Source organism: Bison bison, unplaced genomic scaffold, assembly GCF_000754665.1.
Source record: "Bison bison bison isolate TAMUID 2011002044 unplaced genomic scaffold, Bison_UMD1.0 scf7180017864495, whole genome shotgun sequence".
Taxonomy (NCBI): domain Eukaryota; kingdom Metazoa; phylum Chordata; class Mammalia; order Artiodactyla; family Bovidae; genus Bison; species Bison bison.
The window spans coordinates 9726650-9736427 of NW_011495054.1; the positions used below are offsets into that span (position 1 = coordinate 9726650).

A 9778-nucleotide genomic window follows, 5' to 3' on the forward strand; every position below is an offset into this window, starting at 1 on the left:
GGGGGAGGGGAGGGATAAGTAATTCCACTCGACAGACTGGGAAACCTGAGGACAGCGGTTCTCAGACTTTAGGGGCGTTGCTTCAGGTACGGCAGATGTCCGGGCCACGTGGCCAGGGGATGAGTCAGCAAGGCTAGGGTGGGGCTGGGCATCTGGAGGTTTACTCAGACCCCTTCCTCCTCTTCTTTGGGCAGATGGTCAGACCTCTCCCCTCACCCCCGGCCCAGAACCACTCTGGGTAAAAAGGTATCCCTGGGGACACTTGGGAAGAGGTTAGCGTTGGGTGGCCCACACTGAGGTTGGTTAATTTCATGTTGAAAAAATTTTGAGGGTATCCAACTCTTTGCAAACCCATGGACTGTGTAGCCCACCAGGCTCCTCTGTCCATGGAATTCTCCCGGCAAGAATACTGGAGTGTGGGTTGCCATTCTCTTCTTCAGGGGATCTTCCTGACCCATTTCCAACCCGAGGACCAAATTCTTGACCCAAGTATTGAATTCCCCACCCAGGGATCGAACCCCCGGTCTCCTGCATTGTAGGCATATTCTTTACTGTCTGAGCCACTTGGGAAGCCCGTTTTAAGGGTAACATCCCTGTGGCTCTCTTGCCCGCCTATTTTGTTAATGAATGATGCTGGCCGTTGAGAAAGTCTCTGAAATCTACCCTACACCTTCCTGCTGCATTTTTGGTCCATCTCTTCACTCCTTCAGGGATGAGAGAGGTGGATTCTTTGGAGTCGCTCAAAGGAACCATAACTTACCACGAGATTTAGAAGGACCACTCTCTCTACTGGTATTCAAAATGAATTCAAACATAAAATTTTTTTGGTGATCTTTAAGATGAACATAGTAAGTTTAAAAGAATGTGTGATAATTGTAGAAGATTTGGAAAACACTGAAAACAAAAGGGATGAAAAATCCAAAATTTCGTCATCCAAGAATAACTACTCTCTTTACTGACTCGATGGACGTGAGTCTCAGTGAACTCCGGGAGTTGGTGATGGACAGGGAGGCCTGGCGTGCTGCGATTCATGGGGTCGCAAAGAGTCGGACATGACTGAGCAACTGAACTGATCTGATCTGATTACCGTTTTCACGTATTTCCCTGCAGTATATTTTCTGTTCTTGAAAATACTAAGTGAATTTGTGCTGTGTGTATAATGCTTTTAAAAGGTTTCATCAGAGGAGTTTCTCCATATTTTTATGCCCTTGGCAGAAATCCCTGTTAACAGGGTTGGTGTCTCCTTATTATTGGTCCTGCCAGTTGTTTTTAAAATCTTCCTCTTAAGGATCCTTTCTCTGGACCTCATCCCTGCTCCTGCCCAGGGCAGGATTCTGCTCTTTGAGTTGATCCCTCCTCCAGGCAGCCTAGTGTGGTAGAAATAGAAGGCGCCGAGTTACAGGGATCTGTGTGCGAATCCTCCTCCTGCCCTACGCTCTGTGTCAGTTTCAGGAGGAAGTCATTTCCCTTTCTGAACCCCAGTCTCCTCATCTGCAAAGTGGGAATCATAATTCTTGCCCTTAAAAGGTGATTGTGAGGCTCTGAACCCGTGTGTGTAAAGTGCCCGACACCCAGTAGAGACATGGCTGCTTTAGTGCATCCACTCTCAGCTCAGGTCACTTCTACTGCCCCTGAATCTTGTAGAGACATCTAGTTATGTGCTTTCATTTGTATTGGGCTTGTTGGTTTCTCTCCTGGGTGGACCTCAGGCTGTTTGAACAGTGGTGTTTCTGGGGCATTGGGGCCATTGTGCAGGCTCAATGGGCTGGGGAACAACTTAAAGGCTAGTCCTTTGTTTGGAAGGGATCCTTCCCTCATCTCTGAGGCACAGCTCATCTGTCAGCTGGAGCTCCGTGGAACAATAGCCAGCGATGCTCAGTAGAGGCAAAGGCTGGCTGAGGGTGACATCTGTCCCCTTGTCCCTCGCCAGGCTGACCGGATCAGACGAGGCAGGTGTCTCTTGCTCCCCTGGGGTGCCAGGTGGGCCCCTCTGGAAGCTACTGGGCGAGTCATGGAGGGGAGGAAGGGGCTGAGCTAACCTGTGCTCAGAGGTGTGGAGTAGATGATTAATGGTAACCGACTCCAGCTACCATTTGTTAACCAAAGTTCTTGCTGGGAGTTGCCGCTTGGAGACCCCACGGAAAGGCTGAGAATTGGGCACTACAGATGGGAACTGGACGCTAAGAGAGGTGAAGTGATTGGCTCAGGGTCAGACAGCAGGTTAGTTGCAGAGTCAGGATTTGAATCTAGAACTAGTCTGGCTCTGAAGTGTGTATTTGAAACTACTATAGTATGCTACCTCTTCTAAAAGGGAACATAATCAGTTGCCTCAAGACCATGGAAGCCACTGGAATAAAGTGACCCAGCTGGTTTAGCAGTTATCGTGAGTTCTCTCACAGAAACACTGATGACCAGTGTTTGCATTTGATACAGCCCTTCCGGGTCTTTTCTTTTTTAACCCCCACCCCCATATCTGAACGGAAACCTTCTCTCCCTTAGGGCCTCAACAGGCCTGGTTAGAATCCAGCTGCATCATTTTCTTGCTGGGTGATCTTGGAGCAAGGCACTGGACTCTGAACCTCAGTTTCCTCATCTATAAAATGGGAGGAAAACAATCTAACGCATTGTTTTGTCAGGTAAAGGCAGTCCAGCTCAGGGGTCCCCTTGTTTGAGAGAGGTGTGGATACTGAAGCTCCCCTTTTTAGGGGAGGTTTGTATTGGAATGTGTCGGGAGACAGTGTTGTGTGAGTGTGCAGAAGCCTCTCTTCCTCTGCAAGTCTGCCGCAAGGCGCCTTTCACACCCTCTTATTCCCAGGAGCTGCCATCATCTCCCAGTACTCACTCATCCACAGCAATGTAGGCCAGCGTCTCTCTGATGCCTCAGCTCTCTGAGCAGCTATTTTATTCCAGAGTCAGGAAAAAAAAAAAAAGCCCTCAAACCCAGAGGGATCCTAAAATGCAACCAAATGCGTTTCCCTGGCAGCTTTTCCTCCATTACAACGATCAGCGCAGAGTGTAGGGGGGAAATTGAGTATCTGTGGATGGTATTAATGAGCAGTGTGGACAATGGTAGTCATAATAGCATAAGAAAAGAAGAGAATGCAAGCTAAGAGATACTAGTTACCATTACATTACTCATGTAATCCTCACAACAGCCCCTGTATGGCAGGCGCCATTAGTATCCCCATTGTGTGGATGAGGGGACCAGCTTGAGAAGCAATGCAGCTGCTCAAGGTGCCAGAGCAGGACCGGAAGCCCATGTCCTTTCCAGCACCTTTGGGTGTTCTGGTTGGCACTGGCCCCACCAAGATGCCTTGTGGTTTCTCATTTCTCTTCCCTTCTGCATCCCAGGAGAGCATTTTGGTAAATGCTATGATTTCAGAACACAGGCTGGCATCTACTCTCCAGCGCACCCATGGCTACATTTCCCACCATCTTTGGCGTCTACTCTCACCGCACCCACGGCTACATTTCCCACCCCATCTTTCCTTCTCTCTCGATGACAGCTGGAGGCATCTCCCTGCCTACCCGTATGGTTCCAGACACATTCATGTGGCCGCCGTGACCCTACCAGCATCAAAGGAGTAATCAAGGTGACCCTTCCTCTCCTTCTGTGTGCTCCTGGGGGTGGGGGAGGCCAGTCTCAAGCTGTGTGGTCAGGTCCACCATGAAACCCACATATGTGGGAGAAAACTTGTAGATTTCAGAGGTTCTCTGGGGTCCAGTCCCTCAATCAAGGCCTCCCTGATGGGACTCCTGACCTTGAAGTAGGAGTGGGGTGGGGTCTGTTGTAGAGTAATGGGACCTGAGATGCTGGGACCTGGGAGCTCACCACCAGGTCTCTGTGGGGCCTTTGGCCTGACCCTTCTTGAGTCTTGCCCTCTGTCATCAGTTCTAGATGAGTTTTGAAAAGTGAACTATACTGAGGCCATGTCATTTATATGCCATAAAATGCAATCATTTAATGCAAGCATACATAATGCAAGCATACATTTCGATATCGATAAAGGTACACATCTGTGTGGCCACCACCACAATCAAGATATCAGACAGTTGCATCACCCTGAAAGTTCCTCTGTTAAATCACCTCCTAGCCTCAGGAACCACTGAGCTGCTTTCTGTGTCTACAGAGTTGACGTTTTCCCTAAAGGTTCATCATTAGGGACGCTTTTGTGCTTGGCTTTTTTTTGTGTGTGTGTGCAGCATAATGTTTTTGAGGTTTAAACTTGCCATTGTTTGTTGTCAGCAATTCAGCCCCCTTTTCTGGGTCTAACTTCAGGGAGGCATATCGTATAACTCACCCACTTTGAGTGCACAGTTCAGTGAGTTTTCGTCATTTTACCAAGTTCTGCACCCATCACTACAACTCTGTTTTAAAACACTTCCACTGGCCCCATAAGATCCCTCACCCCATTTAGCGCTAATCCCCAGCCCGCTCTTAATCCTCGGCAGCCTCTGGTCTGCTTTGTCTATATAGGTTCGCCTTTTCTGGACATTTCATGTAAATGGAAATCATACAGCCTATCTTGGGCCTGGCTTCCTTCACCCAGTTGTACTATTTTTGAAGTTTGTCCTCGTCATAGTCTGTAGCAATAGCTCGTTCCTTTTTATTGCTGAGGAGATTTTATTAATACTGTATGTCTGGACTACCAACAACTACAAGCTTGCTTATCCGTCCGCCAAGACGGGATTTATATTTGATCTGTGCTTCCTAAGTGGGGTATATACACCCGCCGCCCCGGCAAGCTTATTAACCCTGCAGGATAAATGTGGCCCATCAGTGTTATTTATTTGAATAAAGATTTATTCAAAGTTTAAATCATTAACTGGGGAGGATAATTTTTGGAAACACACTCTGTGCACCAGACACTGGCTGAGCCTTTGAAAATAATTAGCCTTGAGTCACACGTTGGGGACATGGGTCTGGAAGCCATCATCTCACTCATGTTTGTTTGACCTCAGAGCCCTTTATACCCTCCTAAACAACTGTCAGCTTGATGCAGGGGCTGAAGTTTCCATTGAAACCTCCGTTGATTTATTCATATCAGGGAGTCTGGGTTCACAGGGTCAGGGGAAAGGGTTGTTATTGTGTTTAAACAATGTTCCTCTGAGTGGTACAGGGTCTGTTCACAGAGTGCAAGCAAGTTTCTGAGACAGAGGAGAAGGAAGGGAATTTCCGGGTTCTTGGAGATGTTCAGGACCACACTGGGAAGCAGCCTTGCAGATAAGTATTCAAACTTCCCAGCCCACAGCCTACCAGCCTGCCCTCTACTGGTCCATGGAGCAAAGTACAGCATCCCTGAATCCCCAAGTCCAGGGGGAAATCGCGCTCCAGCTCTTTTGCTTTCCTATCCCTAAGACACAAAGAAAAAGCTTGTCCCCATTTTATGGGGCCCCAGAGAGTAATTTTCCTACCCCACTTTTGACATCAAGGCTAGTATTTTACAAACTCCACCCTCAGGGACTTCTGAGGAGCTGAGTTTAGTAACTTCATCTTGAGAACCTGTAGATCTGGTGTCAGGAGGAGACTGGGGACTCCTGGTGATTTGGGCTGGCCCTTCCCTTCTTGGTTCTTGTCCTCTGTCATCATATTTATAAAACTTGGCTAGGGCTCCTTTTCTTGCCTGGCAGTCAAGTGGGGACCTCGGCACTGTGACCCCTGGGCACGTGCTTCTTGGTTTAAGGGTCTGAGTACCTCTCCTGCTCTGGGCCCGGGCCCCCAAGCCCAGGTGCTGACAGCAAGCTCTGAAGATGCGGTGAACGGGCCGGGCCTGCCAGTGGGTGAAGATAACCTTGTCACTGTTTGTTGTTTAGTCCCTGAGTCGTGTCTGATGCTTTGCCATCCCATGGACTGTACCTCCTCTGTCCATGGGATTTTCCAGGCAAGAATACTGGAGTGGGTTGCCATTTCCTTTTTCAGGGAATCCTCCTGACCCAGAGATCCAACCTGCATCTCGTCTCCTGCATTAGCAGGCGGATTCTTTACCACTGAGCCACCAGGGAAGCCCTAAGATAGCTTAGCTGTCACCAGAAAAGCCTGGGAGATGGTCCTGGCCCAGGATTTGTGGGCATTCTCTGGTCTTCTCCACACTGCAGACATGGGGATGTAGCTAAAGAGCCCCAGCCCACCATCTGGCTCCCCACGTTTTCTTTTTCTGGGGCATCAGAAAAGAGGATAGGAGATGAGAGTGGGGGGAGTTGGGTAGAAAGATAACTGAGGTTGGGCCTTCTGCTTCCCATCCTCTGCCTCAAGCTGCAGGTAGTTACTGCACTTCGGGGGAATGTCTGGACTGGGAGGACCCTGGGACCTGGAGGGAGGGGCCGCCGGTCCAGCATGACCCAGGATAGCGGAGCTGGGATCAGATGTCCGGCTTCTCGCCCTGCTCCACGCTCTCACTCAACCTGAGCTTGCCCTGCTCTCTCCGGGGTCCCATGCTGCTGTTGGCAGGGAACAGGGAGGTGTTCTGGGAAGCGAAAGGTTTTCTGGGTAGGGGAAGGGAGGTGGGGGTGGTGTGCCTGGGCCCAGCCTCCCTGGGTCCCGGGCCGGGGCTGTCTCCTTAGCAGAGAGATCTGGCCCGGGCTGGGGAGGGGCCTGGGTGAGGTTTTCTCCTGTGTTGCGGTCGGCTCTTTTGTCTTCCAGGATGGGCCTGTGGGGGTCTCCGTGGGGTAGGAGCTGGGATCAGGGCACTGCCAGGTAAGCCTGGGCAGGGGGTGGGGGAGGGGGTTCCACTGAGTTTAGTTTCCTGGCAGATGACTGTTCCCCCGACCCGGGCCCTTCCCCGGGTACCCAGGCCCGGCCTAAGCACTCCTGCTGGGAGCTGGGGGGCTGGAAGGCTTGTTGTGTGGGGTCTTGGTGGAGGTGGTGGGGCTGAGTCACGACCATGGCAGGCAGGTCCACGGCACAGATTTCAGCACGTGCCTTCATTCAGTGCAGATGTGGACCGAGCGCCTTCTCTTGGATAGAAACTGAGGATCCGGAGGTCAACGTGCGATGTGGTCCTGCCCTCTCAGATCTTCGTGTAAGAATGTGCTTTATCACCATCTCTGTGAGGGAATGAGCTCCCTGTACTGGGAGGTGTGCATGTGTGTGCGTGTGTGTGTGTGTGCTGGCAAAGGGTGGTGCAGAGCCCCCTCCCCCAGCAGGAATGTCGAGCCTCCCGAGGACTCTGAAGGCCCTTTCTGCCCCACTGGACCCTTGCTTCTCATCTGCCTTTGATGCCCGCAGGGCCAGCTCTGGGCGCTCTCTGTTGCTTCCATACCCGCTCTGGCCCTGTTAAGGCGGGGCGCCTTCTCTATGCGTTACTAGCATCCAAGGCCCCGCCCTACCCTGTCTCAGCACTGGCGGCACGGGAGGGAGACGGGGGTCTCTGAGGGTGTCCCCACCAGGTGTGGGTTAGCCTCGGGTGAAGGCCAGGCCCCCCTCCTCACTTGCTGTGCCCCCTCCAGGCTGCCCCGGCTGCATCTCTAGGACTCCTGGCCCGCTCTCCTCCTGGACTCTGGTGCTGGTGACACAGGGAGCAGTCTTCGCTGGTTTTCTGGAACCCTGGACAGCTCCCCGAAGATCTCATCCTTCCTGACTCCTGGGCCTCCCCTGGATAAAGGCCCCTCCTGGTTGGTGCTCGGCCGAGGACAGTGGCGGAGCGCGAGGGAGGCTGGCAGCCCACCATCCATCCCTTCTGCATCTCCCTGGACCTGCCTGCCTGTCCCCGCCCCTGTCCAGGACTGGAGGCCCTTCCTGACCCCATGAGGACCTCACTGCTCCTCCCATCCCTGCCGGTGACCGGGCGGAGCTTGGCCTGGGCCCAGGCCCCACTGACCACACCCTCGGCAAGGCTGGGTCTCACAGGACCTGCAGGACGGGGGCAGGCAACTGTGGATGGGCGTCAAGGACGAGCTGCCAGTGGGTGGAGGGTGGACGCAGCTCGGGGAGTCAGTGGGCTGGAGTCTGTCTTGCGCCCTTTGCGTGTGAGTGATTCCCATTTTTCTGGGGGTTTCTGGGGTTCTTCTTCCTTGCTTCTCTCCCTGATGGTCACCAGGAGGAGGCAGTCTAGGCCTCGGGGGAGCTTGGGCCTTCTTCTAATGCTGTGGAGCTCTGGGAAGGGTTATCCTGAAAGGAGAGGGCTTCCAAGAGAGGAGAAGACCCCGGCCAGGGGGCTTGTGAGGAGACAGACCCTGGGCTGGCTCCTGACATCCAAAGGGAACAGTCTGGAATCAGCCTCACCCTGGCCCAGTCTCAGACTCCTGCTCCTGGTCACCCCCATCCCTGGGAAGCAGAGGTGGGCAGGGTAGGCTACATACAGGTACAGCTTCCCCATCACAGGGCTGTGGGCTCACTCACATGCCCTCCCTTTCTCCAGTCCCCCACTGAGGGGCCGGCCTCAGTGCTTGCAGGAGGGCGGCCATGGCCTTCCCCGGAGAAGCTCAAGAGCCTGACATCCTTTTCCTGGGGCAGGAAGGGACGCTGTCATAACAGAACTCCACTCCTGGATGGCCGAACTGCAGAAATGTATTTTCTTATAGTTCTGGAGGCTGGAAGTCCAAGACCAAGGTGGCAGGGATGGTTTGTTGTGAGGCATATCTCCTTGGCTGGCAGACAGAACCTTCTCGTTGTATTCTTACATGGCCTTCTCTCTGTGCATACGCAGAGAGAGATGGTGTGTGTGAGAGGAGAGAGATATCAGGCATCTCTTCCCTTTCCTATAAGGGCACTGGTCCTATGGGGTTAGGGCCTCATCCTTATGACCTCATTTAGCCTTAATTGCCTATGCCAAAGCCCTACCTCCAAATATAGTCACATCGGGGCTATGAATTTAGAGGGAGACACAATTCAGTCCATAGCAGGTGGTCACCACAAACCTGGAAGCTGGAGCCATCTACCCTTTAGAATTCCCACCCCCGATGGGGAGGGGAAGGAGAAGCAGAGACATGGGAAGCAGAAACGGTGTGGCAGGTCCTGTGCGAGGGAGGCCCTGGGACCCTTGGAGAGACACGGAATTGGCCAAACCCAGAGCAGTGGAGAGGAGCCCCCGGGAGAGGAGAGTCCTGTGAAGAGCCTGGGCTTTGGAGCCTGAGGGTTATGCTCTGACGTGCAACCTTGGGCAAGTCACCTCACCCCTGTGAGTCCGATTGGCACTCTGAAGCAGGAACCATCAGCTCACCCGGGGAGTGGGGCACAGGGAGAAGTCAGTGAGATCTCACAGCTGGCACAGTGCTTGACTCTTAGTAGGTGCTCAATAAACACTCCCGTCCGTCTGGGAGTTTGGATTTAGGGCTTCTCTCTTTCGGGCACCCTGGACTGTAAACTTCGCATCTTTGATCCAGAGGCGTTTCTGACCAGTGCTTCCCCAGGTGTATCTTTTTGTTTGTTTTTGGCTGTACGGGGTGGCATGTGGGATCTTAGTTCCTGGACCAAGGGTCGAACCTGTGCCCCTGGTGCTGAGAGTGCAGAGTCTTAACCCCTGGACTGCCAGGGAAGCCTTTCCCTCTTATATTTTTAATATCCCTCTCTAATCAGGTCAAGCAATCTACTGCATGGCATGGCCTCCACGGTAGCTCTGAATGCTTCCTGGGGAATTTAGTATCTACCCTTCTCATCAGAACTGAGCACCTACTGTGAGTCCTTCCCTGTGCTGCTCATTTGAGGGGGATATAAGTGCAGATACGGCCATGATTCAAGCTGGCAGGGTTTCACAGCCATGCCAAGTGGAGAAAACCAGTCCACACAGAGAATGAGCGGATGGGGCAGAAAAGAGTCTCCTGAGGCACAGGTTCTGAGGGT

The 9778-nt window shown here is 52.6% G+C and overlaps 2 long non-coding RNA genes across 3 annotated transcripts in view; both read left to right on the top strand.

The window, feature by feature from the left end:
- The window catches only part of LOC104980110, a 7120-nt gene extending 1245 nt beyond the window's left edge, over nt 1–5875 (top strand). Inside the window, exons 2-3 of the long non-coding RNA XR_824223.1 lie at nt 3507–3593; nt 5134–5875. This is a non-coding gene — a long non-coding RNA (uncharacterized LOC104980110). The remainder of the gene's footprint in view (nt 1–3506; nt 3594–5133) is intronic.
- A 64-nt stretch (nt 5876–5939) lies between these two features.
- Nucleotides 5940–9423, top strand: LOC104980111. 2 transcript variants are annotated; one of them, XR_824224.1, is made up of 3 exons: nt 5940–6694; nt 6930–7019; nt 7447–9423. It is a non-coding gene; the product is annotated as an uncharacterized LOC104980111 (long non-coding RNA). The 2 variants fall into 2 exon arrangements; XR_824225.1 differs by having other exon boundaries at nt 6935–7019.
- Nucleotides 9424–9778: the final 355 nt, after the last annotated feature.